The sequence below is a fragment of the Sus scrofa genome, chromosome 13 (genome assembly GCF_000003025.6).
Source record: "Sus scrofa isolate TJ Tabasco breed Duroc chromosome 13, Sscrofa11.1, whole genome shotgun sequence".
NCBI lineage: Eukaryota > Metazoa > Chordata > Mammalia > Artiodactyla > Suidae > Sus > Sus scrofa.
The window spans coordinates 147378244-147399949 of NC_010455.5; the positions used below are offsets into that span (position 1 = coordinate 147378244).

Here is a 21706-nt window from a genome sequence, read left to right on the forward strand (position 1 = left end):
TAATAAAAGGTAAAGTTGTTACAGATTGCAAGTCCATGTGCCTGATGCACAGTGAGGCCAAACAATACCAAAATGTTGGAGTTTGGAGCAAGGATAGGCGTTGTTACAGCACCATTCAAGAAGACATGTGATTCATGCCTTAAAACCCCCAACTCTTCAAAGGCTTTCAGCAAGGCCCTTTTATATAAAAGGTGAGGGAGGGGCCTTAGCTGTTGCAAACTTCTTGGCGTAGGATCTTTTTTCTTTCAGGTGTCCATGTAGGTCAAGTCATAGTCAGGTCAAAAGGTTCCTATAAAACTCCTTCAAAACAAATGTTATTCTCTGTTCTGAGGTAAGCAGTATCATTAACCCTTCATCTTACTTGTCCAAGGTGCAAGCTGGTTGCCCTGCCCAGAAGTGATCATCCAGCACCCAGTCTGGGTCCTCCCACCAATTCCCAGGCCCAGCCGAAGAGATATCTCAATGAGGGGTGCTCTCTAGGCCAGGTCCCCAGACCCTACCCAGCTGTCATCACCGAGGGAGCAAGGTGCCAGGACCCTGCCAGCTCTTAGGCTCCTTAGGCCAAGCAAACCACAGCTGGGTCTCACGGACTGGGATGCAGGGAGACTGCCACTGCCATTAGGGCACAGAGGTGCAGCCTGGGCCCAGCCAGTGGGTGGCTGTGGCCAGTGCTCTGGAGCTCAGCAGGACACTGACCTCAACCTGTTCCTGGGCCCCCTACCTCACCTACTGACCTGAGGCTAGAGGGTGGGGAGGCTCCCTGCTTCTCACTGCACTCTGCCACAAGGACACTGCCTGACCCACTGTTGGTCAAGTGTGACCTCTAAAAGTACCACACTAATGCAGTCACTATAATGTGCTAATGATCTTGCACTAACCGCCACCCATACACCCACAGCTATGCACCCACCCTGCCCCTATTACAAAGTTATTAAAATTAATTTGGAAACCATTTAGTATTGGCTTTTGTACCAAAAATGTATGGACAGGAAACAGAAGAGTTATTTCTCAAATCTTATGGAACATAAAAATAACTTGAACTTTCTAAACTGCAAATTACTAACTACCAGCACTAAGAAATTCTGATTCAGGGAGTTCCCATCATGGCTCAGCAGTTAACGAACCTGACTAGCATCCATGAGGGCACGGGTTCAATCCCTGGCCTTGCTCAGTGGGTTAAAGATCCGGTGTTTCTGTGAGCTGTGGTGTAGTTTGCAGATGTGGCTGGGATTCCACATTGCTGTGAATGTGGTGTAGGCTGGAGGCTACAACTCCGATTCGACCCCTAGTCTGAGAACCTCTGTATGTGGTGGGTAGGGCCCTAAAAAAAGACAAAAAAAGAGAGAGAGAGAGAGAAAGAAAAGAAAAGAAAAGTTCTGATTCAGGAGATCCAGGTTATGGTTCTATCTTCTTCACCATTAAAAAGTATTCCAGGTAATTTTGATGTGAGTTTCCCAGTGTAGAAGTTAGTTTGTTATATGTAGTTAATTTGATCAGTTTTTCCTACCAGTCAAGACTTTCTAGGCCCCAGAATTGATTCTCTGGCCTGATTTTCTGTTTAAAATATGTATGTATAAGCTTATACATAATCTTTTAAAAAGAGTAGTTTTAGGTTCAGCAAAGTTGAGAGGAAAGTGCAGAAAACTCCCATATCCCCACTGCCCCATGCAGGCAGAGCCTCCCACATCAACATCCTGCACCAGAGCAGTGTGTTTGTTATAAACAAACTAACTTTTATACAACCAAAATTTACAGTTTACTTTAGGTTATGTTCTTGGTGTCATAATTCTATGTGTCTGACAAAGGTATAGTGACATGTATCATTTACTATAATATACAAAATAGTTTCACTGTCCTAAAAATCTCCTGTGTTCTTCCTCTTTGTCCTTCTCTCCCCCCAAATTCCTGGCAACCGCTGACACTGTCACTGTTTCCATAATTTTGCCTTTTCCAGAATGTCATATAGTTGGAAGCACAGAGCGCGTGTAGCCTTTTCAGACTGGCTTCTTTCACTTAATAACAAGCTTTTTTTTTTTTTTTTTGCTTTTTAGGGCCACACCTGAGGCATGTGGAAGTTCCCGGACTAGGGGTCAAATTGGAGCTGTAGCCACCAACTTATACCACAGCTCACAGTGACGTCGAATCCTTAACCCACTCATTGAGGCCCAGGATTGAACCCACATCCTCATGTTACTAGTCGGGTTTGTTACCACTGAGCCACAATGGATACTCCTAATAACAAGCATTTAAAGTTGTGTGTGTGTGTGTGTGTGTGTCTTGATAGCTCATTTCCTTTTAGCACTGAATAACATTGTGTTATCTAGATGTGCCACAGTTTGTTTACCTAGTCACCTACTGGAGGACTTCTTAGTTATTTCCAAATGTTGGCGATTATGAATAAGGTTGCTCTAGTCATCTGTGTGCAGGTTTCTGTGCAGAAATCAGTTTTCAACTCTGTTGAGCAAATACCAAAGAATGTGATTGCTGGATTGTACCGTAAGAGTATGTTTAGTTTTATAAGAAACTGCCTAACTGTCTTTGAAGATGGCTGTTTTCCCATCAGCAGTGAATGGGAATTCCTATTGCTCTACATCCTTGCCAGCAATTGGTATCTTCAGTGTTCTGGATTTTCTCCATTCTAATACGTCAGCAGTGGCATCTCATTGTCTTAATTTGCAGTTTCCTGACGACATGATGTTGATCATCTTTTCACCTGCTCATTTGCTCTCTGTGTGTCTTCCTAGGTAATGTATCTTCTAAGGTCTTTGGCCCATTTTTTAATTGAGTTGTCTTGTTTCTTATTGCTGAGTTTTAAGAGTTTTTTGTTTAGCTTGGATAACAATTTCTTAACAAATATGGCTTTTCCAAATATTTTCTCCCAGTCTGTGGATTGTCTTCTCATTCTGTTAAAGGTCATATCATTTATAGCATTTATATTTAATATGTTTGCTGTCTTATGGATGAGAATTATGCCTCATTCTTTTTTAGTTTCTTAGCTGAGTGTCTGGTACATGGTAGAATGTTTAAGGAATGAATGATTGTGTCTTTGAAGTGTCAGCTATTCCTTTGCTATTCAAAAGGTGGCCTTCAAATCAGCAAGATAGGCACCTCTTGGGAGTCATTAGAAATGAAGAATCTCAAGCTTAACCTACTAAATAAGAATCTACTAAATAAAAATCACTCAGGTGGTTTATGAAGCTTGCGATCACTTAGCTTTTATGAACCCACATCTCCCTACCAGCAGCCAAGAATAGCAAGAAGTCAAATCACATTCTTAAGACAGACTCTTATTTGAAAAATTCTCTTTCAGACCTAAACAGAAAGACATCTCCACCCAGCTCAGAAATTAAAAATAGCAAGTGAGAAAGAAAACTCTACCCTAATACATTTGTGATGAACTTGAGAGCACAGGAACTAAAAAATTCTGTGCCTAAAAATCAAGTTATAGGTTCAAAAGCAAGTTTGGGAAACTGTTCTTTCTTTCTTTATGTATGTATTTTTATTTATTTATTTATTTATTTATTTGTCTTTTTGCCATTTCTTGGGCTGCTCCTGTGGCATATGGAGGTTCCCAGGCTCAGGGTTGAATCGGAGCTGTAGCCGCTGGCCTACGCCAGAGCCACAGCAATGCAGGATCCGAGCCGCATCTGCAACCTACACCACAGCTCACGGCAATGCCGGATCCTTAATCCACTGAGCAAAGCCAGGGATCAAACCCGCAACCTCATGGTTCCTGGTTGGATTCGTTAACCATGACGGGAACTCCAGGGAAACTGTTCTTTAAAGCCAGGGCCTAGGAGTTCCTGTCATGGCTCAGTGGTTAATGAATCTGACTAGTATCCGTGAGGATGCGGGTTCAATCCCTGGCCTTGCTCAGTGGGTCAAGGATCCAGCATTGCACTGAGCTGTGGTGTAGGTCACAGACTCAGCTCGGATCCTGCGTTGCTGTGGCTGGTGGCTACAGCTCCAATTTGACCCTTAGCTGTGAACCTTCATATGCCACTGGTGTGGTCCTAAAAGGGGAAAAAAAAAAAAAAGTAATACAGATCCACCTTTTAGTATTTAATATATAAGTAACGTGCCTTAGGCACATATGTATTAAGAAATATGTAGCAAGAATCAAAAAACTCCACAAAAAAACAAACAACCTTAAAAATTCTACTAAGGACTTCTGCCTTGAGCACCAATAGAGAAACCTGTACTAGACTAGCTCTTACATAGTAAAAAATTATAACTGAGCAGATATTGGTCAATAGAATAAAAAGCTATGAATCCCAAAAAGACAGAAAAAGCAAGAATTGAGCCTTATGATTTTCTGATCTTAAGGTAGTTTTCAGTCTGTAACACAGGGTGGTGTAACCCAGTCTGAGCATGGCGGTTTCACTGATTTAAGGCAGCAGAGATTGATGTTTGGGACATCTGTAGAGGCTGGGAATTGTGAGGCAAGGTTTGGAAGAGGAAAGAGTTGTGTAGAAAACAAGCTCCAGAAATCCAAAAAAGTTTTCCTCAGCTCTATGGTTGAATATTAAGTATGAGGCTCCATAAGGTCATGCCAAGGACAAATCCTGGAGAGTTTTGGGTGGAAATCATGCATTTTTGAAACATAATAATTCTGACCCACCAAATAGAAATAGCTTGCTGAATAGCCCCAGAATTCAAATGAGATCCGGCCAAAAATTTAAACCTAGAGTAAGGGCTATCCTAGTTCCACACCAATAACACTTTAAAGCCAGCCCCAAAGTGTCGAGCTGATCAGCCAGTAAACTAACTCCCTGCTAAGAACAAACTTAAACATTTTTTCAAGGAAGCCAAAACAAATTTGAAACTCAACAAGGTAATATTGACAACATTATACGTATGATAAATAATTACTAACATGTAAAGAAGCAAGAAAATGGGAACAACAACCAAAAAGGAAAAAAAAGTCACAGTAGAAATAGATACAGAGCTCTCTTTAGCTGGATTTAGCTGCTAAGGCCTTTAAAACTCTCTCTCTCTCTCTGTGTATATGTGTGTGTGAGAGAGAGATAGAGGTTATGTTATAATATACTTAAGGATTTAAGGGAAAAAAATGAGCACTTACAGTGAGTAAATGGAGAATTTAGTCTCCATTTATAGTCTCAGTGAGACTGAGACAGAAAAGATATATTTGAATAATCATCAGTTTTTTCTAAATTTGATGAAATACATTAACACTTATGTCTAATAATCTCTCAAACCCCAAGCAAGACAAACAAATAAACAAAAAAACTACGCTTAGGCACATCATGGCCAAATTGCTGAAAACCAAATATAAAGGTAAAAATCATGTGAGCTGGAAGCAGTCAGGAAAAAAAAGCCATGTTAGTTGATCCTGCTGTAGCAAAACAAGATCTGTGGCATCTCTGCAGTGCGAGGACACAGGTTTGGCACAGCCAGATGGGTTAAAGGATCTGGTGTTGCCAAAGCTGTGGCATAGGTTGCAGCTGTGACTTGGATCTGATCCCTGGTTGAGGAACCCCATGAGCTGTGCGGAGGCCAAAAAAAAAAAAAAAAAAAAAGTCATGTTATAATCAAGGAGTCAATAAAAATGACCATTGACTATTGACCAAAAATGATGGAATGTAGTTTTTGAAGTACTGGAAGAAAAAAAAAAACTCAACTCACAGTTCTATATTAAGGAGTTCCCATTGTGGCACAGCAGAAACGAATCCAGCTAGGAACCATGAGGTTGTGGGTTCGATCCCTGGCCTTGATCAGTGGGTTAAGGATCGGTGTTTCAGTGAGCTGTGGTGCAGGTCACAGACGAAGCTTGGATTTGGCATTTCTGTGGCTCTGGCTTGGGCCAGCAGCAACAGCTCCGATTAGACCGCTATCCTGGGAACCTGTTGCCTCGGGTGTGGCCCTAAAAAGACAAAAGACAAAAAAAAAAAAAAAAAAGATTCAGATAAGCAAGAGCCAAAAGAACTTGTCACCAAAGGAAAGGCATCACTGAAATGTTAGAAAACATTCAGACTAAAGGAAAATGGTACCAGATGGAAACTTGATTTCTCACAATAGAATGAAAAGTGTCAAAAATAGAAAATATGTGGATAAATATAAAACACATTTAAAATCCTAGTTTTAATTTCTCTAAAAGATAATTGACTGTTTACAGAAAAAAAATAATAATGTATTAAGGACTTTATAGAATATGTAGAAGTAGGAGTTCCCGTCGTGGCTCAGTGGTTAACAAATCCAACTAGGAACCATGAGGTTTCGGTTTGATCCCTGGCCTTGCTCAGTGGGTTAAGGATCTGGCATTGCTGTGAGCTGTGGTGTAGGTTGCAGACATGGCTCAGATCCTGCATTGCTGTGGTTCTGGCGTAGGCTGGTGGCTTCAGCTCCGATTCGACCCCTTGCCTGGGAACCTCCATATGCTGCAGGAGCGGCCCTAGATAAGGCGAAAAGACAAAAAAAAAAAAAAAAAAAAAAAAAAAAGGAATATGCAGAAGTAAAATACATGGCAATAATATCCCAGAGAATGGGAGAATAGTAAACGAAAGTGTGGTAGACGGTGTAAGTTAAGGATGCAAATTGAAATCCCTGGAGCAAATACTAAATTTTTATTTAAAAGGATTATAGCTAAAGAGCCAATAAAAAGATAAAAATAGAACGTTAAAATAAACACACAGTAGAAATCAGGAAAGAGGGAAAATAGGATGGAAAACCCATAAGCCAAATTAAAAATATTAAAGTTATCTTAAGCTCGATCATATAAGTAATTTCATTAAAAACAAATGAACTATAAATTTCAATTCCTAAAAATCATCAGGTTGAAGAACAAAAGCAAGACTCAAGACTCTTATGTTGTTTAGACATAAGTACACAGATTAAAAGTAAAAGGGTAGAGAATGATAAATCACACAAACATCAACCATAAGAAAGCTGAAGAGAATCATGTGGACTGTGGAGGGCTGGCAGCATGTCTATGGAGCTGGCCGGGAATCAGATGTGCCCTGCGGTCAGTGAATGAGCCGGTGCAGCAGGCGGTGGAGCAGCGGTTGCCGAACTCCTGGCCATCCAGCCAGGGCTCGTAGCGGTCAGCGGGACCAAGCCTGCAGACATGGTGATGGAGGTCCACAGTCATGGCCAGTGCACTTACAGGGAGAACTACTTTCAGGAACTGCTCAATAAAGCCTCAAACCCTAAAATTCTGTCTTCATGTCCTGAGATCAAATGGCACTTCATTGGCCACCTACAGAAACAAAATGTCAACAAATTGATAGTTGTCCTCAATCTTTTCATGCTGGAAATGGTTGGTCCTAAGAAGCTGGCTGACAAAGTGAACAGCTGGTGGCAGAAAAGAGGTTCTCCTGAAAGGTCAGAAGTCACGGTCCAGGTAACACCAGTGGAGCAGAAAGCAAAGGTGGCCTGCTCCCTTCAGAGACAATGGCCATGGTGGAACACGTAAAAGTCAAGTGCCCCAACCTGGAGTTCGTGGGGCTGATGCCCATCGGAGGCTTTGGACGTAATCTTAGTCAAGAACCAAATCTGGACTTCCAGGTGTTATTGTCCCCCTCAGGGGGAGCTGTGTCAGAAGCCGAAGGATCGCTGTTGTGGCACAGTTTCATCCCTAGCCCCAGGAACTCCACATGCCGTGGGCATGGCCGAAACAAAAACAAAACTTGGTTACTGATGCCTATCATCACCAAAGTCAGAGAGAATCCCCTTTGTCATCCATTTCAATAGAAACTTGCCAACTCCATACACACTCCAACGAGTAGTCATCTCTGCTTCTCTGGGGTCACCATGGCTTCTGCCCCTAGTTTCCACCCCACTCAGTAAACATTGGTCTCTACTCTGGAATAAGCATTCCAGGGTACTTCAGGAACTGGCTCAAGTTAATCTTCCAAACACACATTGTGGCTGATGAGAGTTGTGTCATTGGCCACCCCTGTGGTGTTGACCCTGAAAATTACTGGTCAACCTACAAAATCAGGGCCTTGGGCCTTTCTGACATCCTCCTCGAGAGGTGGGACTTCTTGCTTCTCCCCCTGGGCTCTGCACTGATGGAAACTGAATGATGGGATTCCTCTGCCACCATAGTCCTCATTGTGGTGACTGCTCATCAAAGACCAGTGATTCTCATAGTTCCCCAAAAATGAGAGTTCTTCCAAGCCAGTTGAGGCTCACAGTTTCAACAAGGCCTGGCTCTGAGCTTCCTGTTCCCAGGGAGTAAGTACTTTTTAGGCACATTTACAGCTTCCCCTCCCCACCGTATTTTTAAGCCAGGACTTTGCAATCCTCAATTGTTAGTAGAGTAGCAAGGTCTTCAAAAACCAGAAAGCACAATTCTCAGAGAGTAACGACTGATGACTGTAGTCTGGGCCATCTTTTGTTTTCTAGATGGGTTTTTCTTATTCATCCAAGCCCCAGTCTTTAATTTTATGAAACAACTTCTGGAACACAATACTGCTGCTGAATGTAGTTTTGTAAAACTCAAACCATTGTCATTCCTGTGCTGTTTGAATCAAAGCTAGAGTGTGGTATTTCAGAGTCTCTTAAATAAAAAATGTCAGCTTGAATTATGCCATCTGCGCCAGTTAAAAAAAAAAAAAAAAGCTGAAGAAGTATATTAGTATCATTGAGGGTAGAACTCAAGGAGTTTATCAGAGTTAAAGGATATTTCATAGTAATATGAGAGTCAAGAACTCAAGAAAAAAATGACAATTCTAAATGTGAATGGATTAATAAAAGTGCTTCAAAATACATGAAAGAAAAACTGAGAAATACATATGGGGAGTAATTAGACAAAGCCACAATTTAAACCCCAGTTGAGAAACTTTGGAATAGATAATCGATCAATGGAACAGGAGAGAGCCCATATGTAAAACATACATTTATGAAAATAAATGTTTTACAAAGATGCCAAAACTATTCAAAGGAGAAAAGAATATATTTTTTTAATAAATGGTGCTAGATAAGTGGATGTGCATAACGAATAAAATAAATCTCAATTCTTACTCCACCCCACATAAAAGAAGGAATTCTAGATGGGTCAAAACCTAGAAGTAGAAGATAAAACTAAAAAGGTTATAAAATAAAACTTCTTTATGACCTTTGGTAGGCAAAGATATCTTAGATTGGACACAGATAGCACTAATCATAAAATTAGAATAGATAAATTTCACCAAAACTTGAACCTTCTGTTTGCCAATGGAAGTGGAGAAAAACTGAATTAGAATGAGTACACATTTGCATATTTGAAGCAAAAGATGAGAGAAGCCTTGAGGGAAACTGAGTTTTGAGGACATAGTAAAGATGTGCATCTCCAGAAGATTTATACTCAAGTCCCAGAAATTTGTAGATTTTTAGACTCTTCGCCATTAGGTTCTATTCTCCAATTTAAATGATATCTGAGGACAATGGCTTTCAGTTCAGACGGACATTTCCAATGAGATCGGGGTTCCCGTCATGGCACAGTGGAAACGAATCTAACTACGAACAATGAGGTTGAGGGTTCGATCCCTGGCCTTGCTCAGTGGGTTAAGGATCTGGCATTGGCCATGAGCTGTGGTATAGGTCGCAGATGTGGCTTGGATCTGGCGTTGCTGTGTCTGTGGTGTAGACCGGCAGCTAAAGCTCCGATTAGACCCCTAGTGTGGGAAAATCCATATGCTGTGGGTATGGCCGCAAAAAGACCAAAAAAAAAAAAAAAAAAAAAAAAAATTCCACTGAGATCTCACTATCTCACTCTGATAATTCACACACTGCCCATGAACAGCAATCAGAATGGGAGAGTTTTTCCTACTTTCAGTTGGGTTTTAGAATCCCATTGGCTCTGCCATTTGTCCTTGGTTAAGGAGATGGCTATTTTATCTTGCCCTGCCTGATAGCTTCAGTCTCTCTGATTTGCATATCCAAAGCCACAGCTCTACTCTTCTTGCCCACATAGCACACTGTATGGGTAAATATATCTAGCGAGACAAGAAGTGTTTGTTTTGTAATGATCTGGATTTGACTGAAGATTCTCAGTAACTTTGCCATGGCTATCTTCTCTGCCCTGGTTGGTAAATAGGTTCTTCTAGGTTCTTAATAGATGTTCTCACTAAATAAATGTTGTTATGTATAGGAATCTATTTTGTCAAAGTTTTTCATTAAACCTTCATGTTTCTCTCAGATCATTGGGCTTTTGAGCTTTCTCTCTCTCTCTCTTTCTCTTATTTTTTTTATTTTATTTTTTTTTTTGTCTTTTTAGGGCTGTACCCTTGGCATATGAAGGTTCCCAGGCTAGGGGCTGAATCAGAATCAGAGCTGTAGCTGCCATCCTACACTACAACCACAGCAACATCAGATCCAAGCCATGTCTGCAACCTACACTACAGCTCACGGCACTGCTGGATTCTTAACCCACTGAGGAAGGCCAGGGATCAAATCCGAATCCTCATGGATGCTAGTCGGGTTCATTAACCGCTGAGCCACGAAGGGAACTCTCTGTCCTAAGTCTTGTCTTCCCTTAATGTCTTAGTCCTGTTTCACACTCCAGACTTATATCCCTACAAACCTATCTCCAGGTTAACCTATCCATCTAGGTATGTGTTGGGAAAAAGCTGATTCAACATGTTAGGGCTATGCCTCTGGCTGACAGAGTAATGAGGTGCCTAGAAAGGACTCTGGAAAAAAAAATTAAGAGAATAAATGAAATCCTTACTGCTAAAAATAAAAACTAAGGTATTATTGGACCTCCTATATCTCTAGCACTATAAAAGCTATGGTGGGTCTTAACTGCCATGCTACCAGTTTGGAATATATTTAATAGACATTAGGGAAACCATTGATGTTTTGTGAACAAGGAATTTACCTTAACCTTTCTGAGTACCAACTTTTCAGATGAAAAATGAATATCAAGATATACAAAAAATGATTTATAGAGCTACCCTTCTTATTGCGCCCATGACAATCATTTGTAATCTATGTGACATTCTAAGAAGCCAGTTCTGTTGATAAGAGTTTGTCGTCAAGACAAAAGCTATATGCCATAGCAGGGCTGGATGTTCATTTACTTTTCTCCTAAAGCTTGCATTCCAAGTCTTTGATTCTATAACAAGCCTGAGAAAGGACATAAAAGATGGGTAATTTGTGATTTCTGCCTTGAAGGAACATGCACTTTGGTTGGGAATATTCCTGAAGGGAATGTTCTTGTTTCCTCGCAGAACGAATGCAGAAACGAGATGGAAATTGAGAAAGTAAAGTGAAGATTTATGTAAGTGAAAAATATACCTTTTAAAGAGAAGTGGGCAGAGAGGCGAGCAGCTGCCCTGTTTCTTTGGCAGGCCTATTATGAGGGGCATTCAAATGAGGTGGTGGAATATTCACTGGGAAGGAGAGATTCGGGTCTCCTATTCCCTGATTTTCATTTCAGCTCCACATTTCCAAAGGGAGGAGGGATTTTTGTCATTATTTAACTTTGATTGGAAGTGTCATGGCCTCCATGCATGATGGGTACTTCTCATCTGCATGGCTAATTTTATTGTAATAAGGGCATAATGAGCAACAGGTTAAATTCAGAGGCTGGAGATTCATGCCCTTTTCCACCTTTCTTTACTTCCAGGGCACTTACTGCAAAATGTGTGGTTTCCTGTCAGTCTGGAGGTTCCTGCAAGGACCCCGCTGTTTACATGATATGTGGTTTGCTTCCAGATAAGCTAGAGACTTCGGAGCAGTCAGGCAAGAGGTGGTACCAGGGTCTTACGTCTATTCCTGGCTCACAACTCCAACAGTAGCAAAGATTCATTCTCAATCTAGTAGATTTCTCACTCTGAATGTGTAGCATAATCTACAATTTATGCTACTAAAGGTTTAGTTGAAAGCCTAGCACGCAGAAATTCTGTCAGAGAAAATACTATATTGTTCCATGCTTAATGTTACCATCTCTGAGTGATTCATAACCATATTAAAAGTAAAATACTCGATGCTGTGTTAGTGGCTTGTTGTGAGAAACAAAATATTGCCTGCCATATCTGTAAACTAAGGATGTCACCGTTATCAGCATTGCAGCCTTCTCTAAGCCAGTGAGCCCTGAGGGAACTCAGGAAGGAAACAAAGAATACCTGCCATCTAGCAGCCATCAGACAGCAGCCACTCCCCAAGCTGCACCCATAGGAAACTCAGGATGTGAAAACACAGGATACTGGCCCCAAATAGCTGGGGTGCTTATCAGGAACGATTCCAGTAAGGGAATCAGAAACAGAAAAGCATCAACTTCCTTAACTTGAGATACCTAGTTTTCTGTTATTAACGCTAATATTTTATGCCTACTAACTGCCTTTTGTTGGTAAACAACAATATATCCTAGCTCCCCCATCACATCCTTGGAGCATTTTTCTCAAGGTTACTTGAGATGCTGCCGCCCCAGCTTAAGTCCTCATTTTGCCCCAAATAAAACTTAAAACTCCTAACTTTTAATTTCTGGGTATATGTTTAAAGTTAAGAGCTGTTTTCTCTTCTACATGATGTCTCCCTGTTCTTGGATGTTGATTTAATTTTATTTCTTAGGCATCTGGAATATTTCTTTAAGTATTTTATTCCAGTAAGGTAAGTTCATATATTTTTTAGTCCATCCATAACTGAGAGTGTATTTATCCTACCGTTACATATAACTTCACTGAATACAAAATTCTTGATATTTTTTTCAAAGTGGCAGAGCTCCTTTTTTAGTACATGTGCTGCCAAAGTGAGCATATAGCTACTTTTTAAATTTTATTCTGATATTGAGCATTACAGAAACAAATCTGTTTAAATACAATTTTCTTTCATTTTGGGTAATTTGTGTATTTGTTTTTTTTTTTCTTCAGTAGATAATTGCAGAAATTATTTTGGTGTCCTTGAAATTCTGAATTTCAAATAGCATTGATCCAAATTTTTCTTTCTTTTTTTTATATATATAATGATTTTTACTTTTTTCCATTATAGCTGGTTTACAGTGTTCTGTCCGTTTTCTACTGTACAGCATGGTGACCCAGTCCTCTGGTCTCCCAGGCCTCCCCTGAGACTTAAAAAGTCTGGCTCAAATGGGAAGGTGAAGGAAATGTGAAGATATAGAAACAAAGAATAGCTAACAGGGTGAGAAACTGGTGACAATTTAGACTATAAACACGATACATAACAGACTCACCGAACTCCCAGTTACCTGAAAGTTATAGATAAAGCCTTTTACACCTTCCTAAGTTGCTTTTATAGGAAGTAGACCCCCACAAGATGAAAACTGCTGGCTGCAATCATGTAGACCCCAGATCAATTGAAACCAGATGATTGGTGATTCTTGAAATTTCATCTTGATGCCAACCAATTCAAGAATTTTGTACAAACTGCTCACAGGTTCAATCCCTGGCCCAGCACAGTAGGTTAAGGATCTGGCATAGGTTGCAGCTGTTTGGCATAGGTTTGGATTAAATCACTGGACTGGGAAATTCCATATGCCCTGGGTGAGGAAAAAAAAAAAAAAAAAATCAACCTACCAAACAAAAAAACCTTTCCCTGAAAGGTGTTGGGAAGTTTAGGTCTTTTAAGCACTAGCTGCTTGAAGTCCTTGCTTGGTGTCCTGCAGTAAATGCTGTACTTTCCTCCACCACAACCTGTTGTCAGCAGATTGGCTTTGCTGCACACAGGGAGCAGACCCAAGTTTAGTTCAGTAATGATTTTGTCACTCCAAATAGGATGGCATACCAGCTTCTGGCCAGTGGTGGCTCTTGGATCCAATACAGCAGCTGCCTGGGCACCTACGCCTCAGGGACAGCCCAGAGGACTGGCCACTGACCAGGTGTAGCTGGACCATGGTGCTTTCAATTCTGTGAAGGAAACAAGGCTCTGGTTTTTGTCTGTCTCTGCTCATGAACACAACAGATATTTGGGAGTTGACAGTCTCAGTGGAGGAACGTAAATTGCTTTGGTATGAACAACAAAAGACTCTCTCCACCCTCGGCTTTTCCTCCCCAGAATAAGCCCATTTGTTTAGCATTGGTGTGGGGTACCCTGTTGGAGACAGGAATAGTTGTTGGGTTTTTATCCTATTTATTAACAAGTTCTTTGTTTCTAGGATGCTAGCATTCACTTTTGTGGGTGCCATTTGTATTTTGTCCTTTTTGTTTTTAAAGGATAGAAAACATGCCCTCTGGGGCACATTCTGAAAAAAATGTTCTCATTATAGCTATGAGCCTATGACTGAGGAAAAAAAAAAGATTAAAAAAAGTTTGTTTGTTTGTTTGTTTGAATGGCTGCACCTGTGGCATGTGCAAGTTCCTGGGCCAGAGATTGAGTCCAAGCCAGATCTGTGACCTACACCAGATACTTTAGCCTACTGTGCTGGGCTGGGGGTCAAAATCACACCTCTGCAGTAACCCAGGGTGCTGCAGCCAGATTCTTAACCTACTGTGCCACAGCAGAAATTCCAAAAAATTATTTTTTTAGCACTGTGTGGCCACAATATTCTTTAGACCCCACAGTAAATTGGCTCAGATGAAACTCTTGAAATTCCAATTTTTTTTTTTTTTTTTGCATATGCAGTTAGAGACAGCTGGCTTAATAAATTTTTTTTTCAGAATTCTGACCCTGAGACAACAAAAATATTCCTAGAAAAAAAATTGGAAGTTACAACTCTTTATCATGTCCCTTTAAAAAAAAATGTATTTATTTATTTTGCTTTTTTTAGGGCTGCACCCCCAGCATGTGGAAGTTTCCAGCCTAGAGTCTAATCAGAGCTACAGCTGTCAGCCTATGCCACAGCTCATGGGCAACTCTGGATCCCTGACCCACTGTGGGAGGCCAAGGATGGAACCGCATCCTTTTAGATACTAGTCAGGTTCATTTCCGCTGTGCCACAACAGGAACTCCTATCATGTCCTTGAAATGCAAACACAGCCGACATTGCCTGAGACCATGACCTTCAGTTAATTAGCAGAACTTTAAACCAAAAGTAGAAAAGGGGGGAGAAGCTTTTTTTTTTTTTTAACTTAAGTGAAATAAGTAAATTTAACTTATTCCAACTGTTATTTTTGGTTTCGCATTTGCTGGGTAAATTGCCAGGACTAGTAAAGATTCTCTATCTTTCCGTTTGCATGTTGTTTCTAATTGAAAAGAGAGATGGAGTTCCCGTAGTGGTGCAGCAGAAACGAATCCAACTAGGAACCATGAAGTTGAGGGTTCAATACCTGGCCTTGCTCAATGGATTAAGGATCCGGTGTTGGCTGTGAGCTGTGGTGTAGGTTGCAGATGCTGCTCAGATTTGGTGGTGTTGTGGCTGTAGTGTAGAACAATGACCACAACTCTGATTTGATCCCTGGCCTGGAAAACTCCATATGCCCTAAAAAGACATAAAATAAATAAATAAATTAATTAAAAAAATACAACCTGAAAGTTGAGAGTTAAGTTTTATTTAGGGTGAAATTAGGACTTAAACCTGGGAGGCAGCATCTCAGGTAGCCCTGAGAAACCCCTCTGAGGGGCAAGGGAGGATGCTAGGATATATGAATTTTTGCAACAAAGGGAAGGTAGTAGGAACAAAAGATTTACAGATAATAGGTTTTACAGAAAACCTGTTTCTATGGGAAGAAGTAAAGGTCTGGGCTTACTGGAATTATTCCTTTTATATGCACCCCAGCCGTGGGCTGGTTTTCTTTGTTTCTTCCCTGACTTCCCTGAGGGCTCACTGGCCGCTCTTGAGATTGGCTGTTCTTAAAGTCGTCTTGCCCATTAACTACAGCCCAGGAGGCAGTATTTCAGAACTAAGAGGGGAGGAAAGAGGGAATACCAAGATATAAGTCATAGGAGTTCCCATCGTGGCTCAGTGGTTAGTGAACCTAACTAGCATCTATGAGGTCGGGGTTCAATCCCTGGCCTCTCTCAGTGGGTGAAGGATCAGGCATTGCAGTGAGCTATGGTGTAGGTCACAGATGAGGCTCAGATCCCACATTGCTGTGGCTCTTGCTTAGACTGGTGGCTACAGCTTCGATTGAATCCCCAGCCTGGAAACCTCCATATGATACTGGTGCAGCCCTAAAAAGATAAAAAGACCAAAAAAAAAAAAAAAAAGAAAGAAAGAAAAGTCATAAAGATGAAGGGGGATGTGTCTGCAGCCATGCACATATTTTTCAGAGGTTTGCTGCTGGTCTCATGAAGGTCACCACTAGTCACAGATATTAGTCAACATTGACAGATTTTAGTGTTTTTCTAGATATGAGGAGATGCAAGAAATGGGCTCATAAAATATTCTTCTAAAAGTATCTGACTATCTGAAGACCTGTTCTTCCAGTTTTCCCAGAGCACAGAGTGCCTCTCTCCTGGTCTCCACCTGAGCTCCACTCAGGGGGTGCTGTGGGGTCCGTAGCAGGGGCAGCTCATGGTTTACTCCACGTAGAGGCTGATGGCAAGTGCCAATCTTCAGTTCACAAGATAAATGGGATAAAACCTTTTGAATGAACTTTTTAGGAATAATTATGTTTTAGAAATATTGACTTAAAAATAGCTTTTTCCAGATTTTGGTAACTTGAAAATTTAGAGTTTAAATTAGGATAAATGATAAGAATTCATGTATGTCTGAATCATTTTGAAAATAAAATGCTAAAACATTTGCTGCTAGACAAGTCTACTTTCTTTTTCCTTCTTATGAAACAAAAATTAAAAACGTTTGGGTTTATTAGACACATGTCCTGTACCACATTAAAAAGAGAAATTATGCTCTGAGAAAATGTATGTTTTTAGAAGTTATGGAATATGTTATTAAGTTTATTAATCAGGAAATACTGGTATAACAAACCATCAATTACTTGGTTCTTATGCTGGAGATTAAGATTTTTAAGGGTTAAAAATTATAATATATATATTTAAAGCTATGAAAATAATAAGGAAAGCATTTCAGTGTGTAAAGAAAGTAGGATATATGTTGTCAATGATAGAAAGTATAAAGAATGGAAATATATTTGTTTAAGGGGAAAAGAAAGAGAGTAATTTTGTCCTAGAGTGGGTTGTTTCTGGATGAGGAAATAAATGGGACAAACTAAGATGGATTCAGAAAGTGATGGGTGATTTGTAGAAAAGGAAATTTAAGAAAAGAATTTTGTGTTTGGGCAAGATTGACTAAGATTAGATTGAATTTAATTAATTGAATTTTTTTACTAACCATAATCTGGTACAAGACCGAGTTTGGTTTTCTCTCTCTGTTAAGAGAATAAAGTTTTCTTGGGATGTTGCTTCTGACAACAGGTTGTGTGAGTTTCTTTGCCTTTAAGTAATCTGTATTTGTTTTTGAAATCTTTTATCACTTTGGTTAAGTGAATAAGTGTTGTTTCACTGTGACCACTTTTTGATATTTTTGACTAGCTTCCCAATTATCAAATTCTAATTAAAATTCTTTTGACATCCAGCTAAATTTGGGATGTTTCAGAGAGCCCCTGGGGCATTTCAGAAAAAATGTTCAACTAACTAGGATTATTTGGTAGGTTAAATTACATAGAAAGTATTATCAAATAATAATTGTAAACATTCTTAGGTTATACTGTATAGGTAAACACCATTAGTATAAATGTTCTAAAAATTACATAGGTTCCTGAAGCTTGAATATTTCCTGGTACTATGTAATTAGTTATATTTCTAGTTATTATCTTGAAATGTTATTTGTCACAGTAACCTGGTTAAGTTCATTTATGACATACGTTGTAATCATATCTGTAGCTGTGCCTTTAGAAGTGCTCTGTCATTCAGAGACTGTTAGCGTTTCGCTCTGATGCTTTTGCAACAAAGGCTTCATCTTCCAGAAGAGGCATAAAAAGGACTTTTCAACAAGTACAGGTTTCCGATAACTTTCAGATCAGACAGCTGAACTGGGTAAGAAATTTAAAAATTCCAGTGGAAACACTGATGGTTTCATAAAACTGTTAACAAAAAAGATTACACGGGACTGAGTGAAATGATAAATATGGTTATAATTTTATGCACTTTCCATAACATATTACTGGATTTAAATCTGTATTTTCCAGATATAAGGAAACCTTTCCCCTTAAGCTGATTATGATTTATAACAACTTGGTAAATTATACTTTTGTAAGTAGAATTGAAATATTTATCTTTTCTCTCTGACCCCTCCAAAAAATGAAAACTCTTATGTTTTCAGCAGTATTTTCAGGTAAATAAAGAAGGTCCCCTCCTGATCGATGCAAGAATTTCAAGTTATTTGGGGACCTCGAGAAGAGAGGAATTCACCCAAATCTATAGATGTTGCATATGGAATCTGTGACATGTGCTTGGCATGACTTTCCTGGTCTTGAGAGGCCTTCTAAAAGTTCAGTCTGAGAGTCCTTTGAAAAGTTCCAGCATAGCCAAGTTAAAAGAGCCTATGTGGTCAATTAACCAGGCTTATTTTGGAAACAAGTTAGTCTGAATTTAGCAATGATGGCAAATATATTGATTATGCTTTATGCAATCAAAGATTTGTAATCAAAGGGAGAAAACAATGTAGGAAATTTTCACATATTGAGGTATGGGGAAATCATTCTGGCTTATACTTTAGGCTAACTAAAGCAGCCTATTTTTGGCCCATTAAACATACATTGTACAGCTGCTCTAACCATTAAATGAAAAAATACATTTAAAAACAGAATGGAGTAACTATTGTTCAAATATCTAAAATAGAGCTAGGTGGCCATTGTAAACATTGTTTTAGATATACTTTTGTATTACTAAAATCTTGGATTTTCTAATCCATATCAGACTTAATGACATCAACAGCCATTCCCAAACAGTATCTGATAGCAGCTGCCAACTACAACCTCATGGCTTCAAGTTTTCCTCTTGTAAATATGAAATCTTTTCTGACTTTAGGAATAGTAGCTGCAGATGAGACAGCTCACACTATACTAGACAATAAAATTACTTTAGGATTTCCTGCTGTGGATCAGAGGGTTGAGAAACCCTGTGTCCATGAGGATGCGAGTTAGATCCCCGACCTTGCTCAGTGGTTTAAGGATCCAGTGTGGCCGCAGCTGCAGTGTAGGTCACAGATGCGGCTCTGATTGACATTGCTGTGGCTGTGGCATAGGCTGGCAGCTGCAGCTCTGATTCTCAACCCCTAGCCTGGGAATTTCCATATGCTGCAGATGTAGACCTAAAAAAGAAAGAGAGATAAATTACTTTAAATAAAATTTTAACAGAGAGAGAGACAGAGAGACAGATGGAGAGAGGGAGAGAAGGCATATGTATAGCTCTTGTTATTAATATTTCTGGAAGAGTTAAAATCAAAATACAGAATAATTCAAAAGGCTATTTTGTTACTGGATTATGTACACTCCCAAACTTATTTTCCTGGTTGCTATCTAAAATAGGAGGACTTGGAGTTCCTGCTGTGGTGCAGTTGATCAAAGGATCAACTGCAGTGGCTTGGATTGCTGCAGAGGTGTGGGTTCAATCCCTAGATCAGTGGGATTGCCACAGCCATCACACAGGTAGCAGCTGAGGCCAGGATTCAATCCCTGGCCTGAGAATTTCCATGTGCCTCTGGTACAGACAAGGAAAAAAAAAAATAGGAGGACTCTTTTGGGCAGTATTATAAGGGTGCATTTTGATCATTATCCTCATTGTAATATGTCTACTAACTTTCAAATATTTGTCCAGGTGCAATCAAAGAGAGATAATGATTCAGTAAGTCCACTTCTGGGTACATAATTGAAGGAAACAAAGTCAGTGTCTCAAATAGATAACTGCACTCCCACATTCACTACAGTATTATCCATAATAACCAAGAGATAGAAACAATTTAAGTGTACATAAATAGGTGAATAGATAAAGAAAACATTATATGTATAAAATATACCAAACAACATGAGTGAGCCTAGAAGGCATTATGCTAAGTGAAAGAAGCCAGATAGAGAAAGACAAGTACAGTGTGAAATCACTTTTATGAGGAATCTAAAAAGTAGAACTCTTAGAAACAGAGAGTAGCATGGTAGTTGCTAGGGGCAAAGGGTGAGGGGGGGGGACCTGGAGAGCTATTGATGAAAGGATACAAAATTTCACTTATAAGATGAATAAGTTCTGGGACTCTGAGGTACAGAATGGTGACTGTTGCTGAAACTCAGCCTCTGTCCACAGTGCCAAATAGAAAAGCAGAGACAGTTCTGGATGAAAGGGGAAAAAAAGCTTTATTGCTTTGCCAGGCAAAGCTAATGCCCTATAGACTGTGCCATCCTTTGAGAGAATAGGAGGTGATCTTACAGCTTTGAAGTGGAAAATGGGGTCACAGATAAGGATCAGAGTAGATGCAAGTTTTCATTCTTCCTCAGAGTTGGTGTTGAGTGGCCCTGGAACTGGTTCTGGTGGTCTTCCTTTCTGGAATAAAGAATGCTTTATCAAGTAGTTAACATCTTTCATTTGTTGGGGGTCAGAGATGTTGCTATGTGTATCTCTTGAGGAGGAACCAGGACTCTGCCCTAAGGCTGCACTACTGTTTCTGGACTTTTCTTCACTTGTCTCTGCATCCCCTCCTTTCCCTGATCAGCAGCTGTTTGAACTTGCCCTTTGGAACTCAGGGAAGGTCAAGGAGGCTGAATGAGACCTATTTGCTAAAAACAAGAAATGGGGGACAGAGAAAGTATTGTTGTGCCCAGGAGCACCACAGGGCCCTGTTTAGTTTTATAACTAGAGTTAATAATACTGCATTGTATACTTGAAATTTGCTGAGAGAATAAATTCCAAGTGTTCTGATCACACACGCACACAGTATCCACACAAGATAACGGTTGTTTTAATTAACTTGATTGTGATAATTCTTTCATAAATTATACATATGCCAAATTAACACATTATATCCCTTAAATTCATACAATTTTGTTTTTCAGGAGTTCGTATCATGGCTCAGTGGAAACAACTCTGTCTAGCATCTATGAGGATGAAGGTTTGATCCCTGATCTTGCTCAGTGGGTTAAGGATCTGGCATTGCTGTGAACTGTGGTGAAGATTGCGGGTGCAGCTTGGATCTGGTGTTGCTATGGCTGTGGTGTAGGTTGGAAGCTACAGCTCCAATTCGACCCCTAGCCTGGGACCCTCCATATGCCACAGGTGCAGCCCTAAAAAGAAAAAGAAAAAAATTTGTTTGTCAATTATGCCTCAATAAAGTTTGGGGAAGGTATTGTTATCAGTAACCCCAACTTTATTTTCCCAGGCATTAAAAACAGCTGACTGTCACACTCACAAGACATCACTGTATTTTGGCTGTTTGTCATTGTTAAATTGTTGGATAAACTTTTATACTTTGAATCATGCATACATGGAAAGAAGAGTAATCTTACTAGTTACAGTAATAAAAACAGCTTTAGTGGACATTTTCATCATAGAGCAAAATATCTTTCTGAGAAGCTGCTCTCACTATGAACATAATTTTGACTCTTCCTTTTGTCTTAACTGAGAACTGCAGAACTTTGGGCATACAGCAACTCTGCCCAAGCCTCTGATCTAAGAGATTGGTCAAACTGTAGCATGGCTCCTGCATCTTAAGGCCATGTCCTTAGCCTCACACCAGCCACCCTGAAAAAGCTCAATGCTGCCAGAATTTACTCTGTGTGCCACGCTAACCTTGGTGGTAAGTAGATATGCCTCTGAACCTCTTCTCAGAGCAATTGCTTTAGAAAACTTGAAATTCTAAATTCTTTCTCTGACCTTTATATATGTTAATTTATCTTTAAAACTATTTTTGTCAAAGACC

At 39.8% G+C, this 21706-nt stretch overlaps 1 pseudogene; it reads left to right on the forward strand.

Annotated features, from left to right (window-relative positions):
• LOC100736570 lies at positions 73–11744 on the forward strand (annotated as a pseudogene).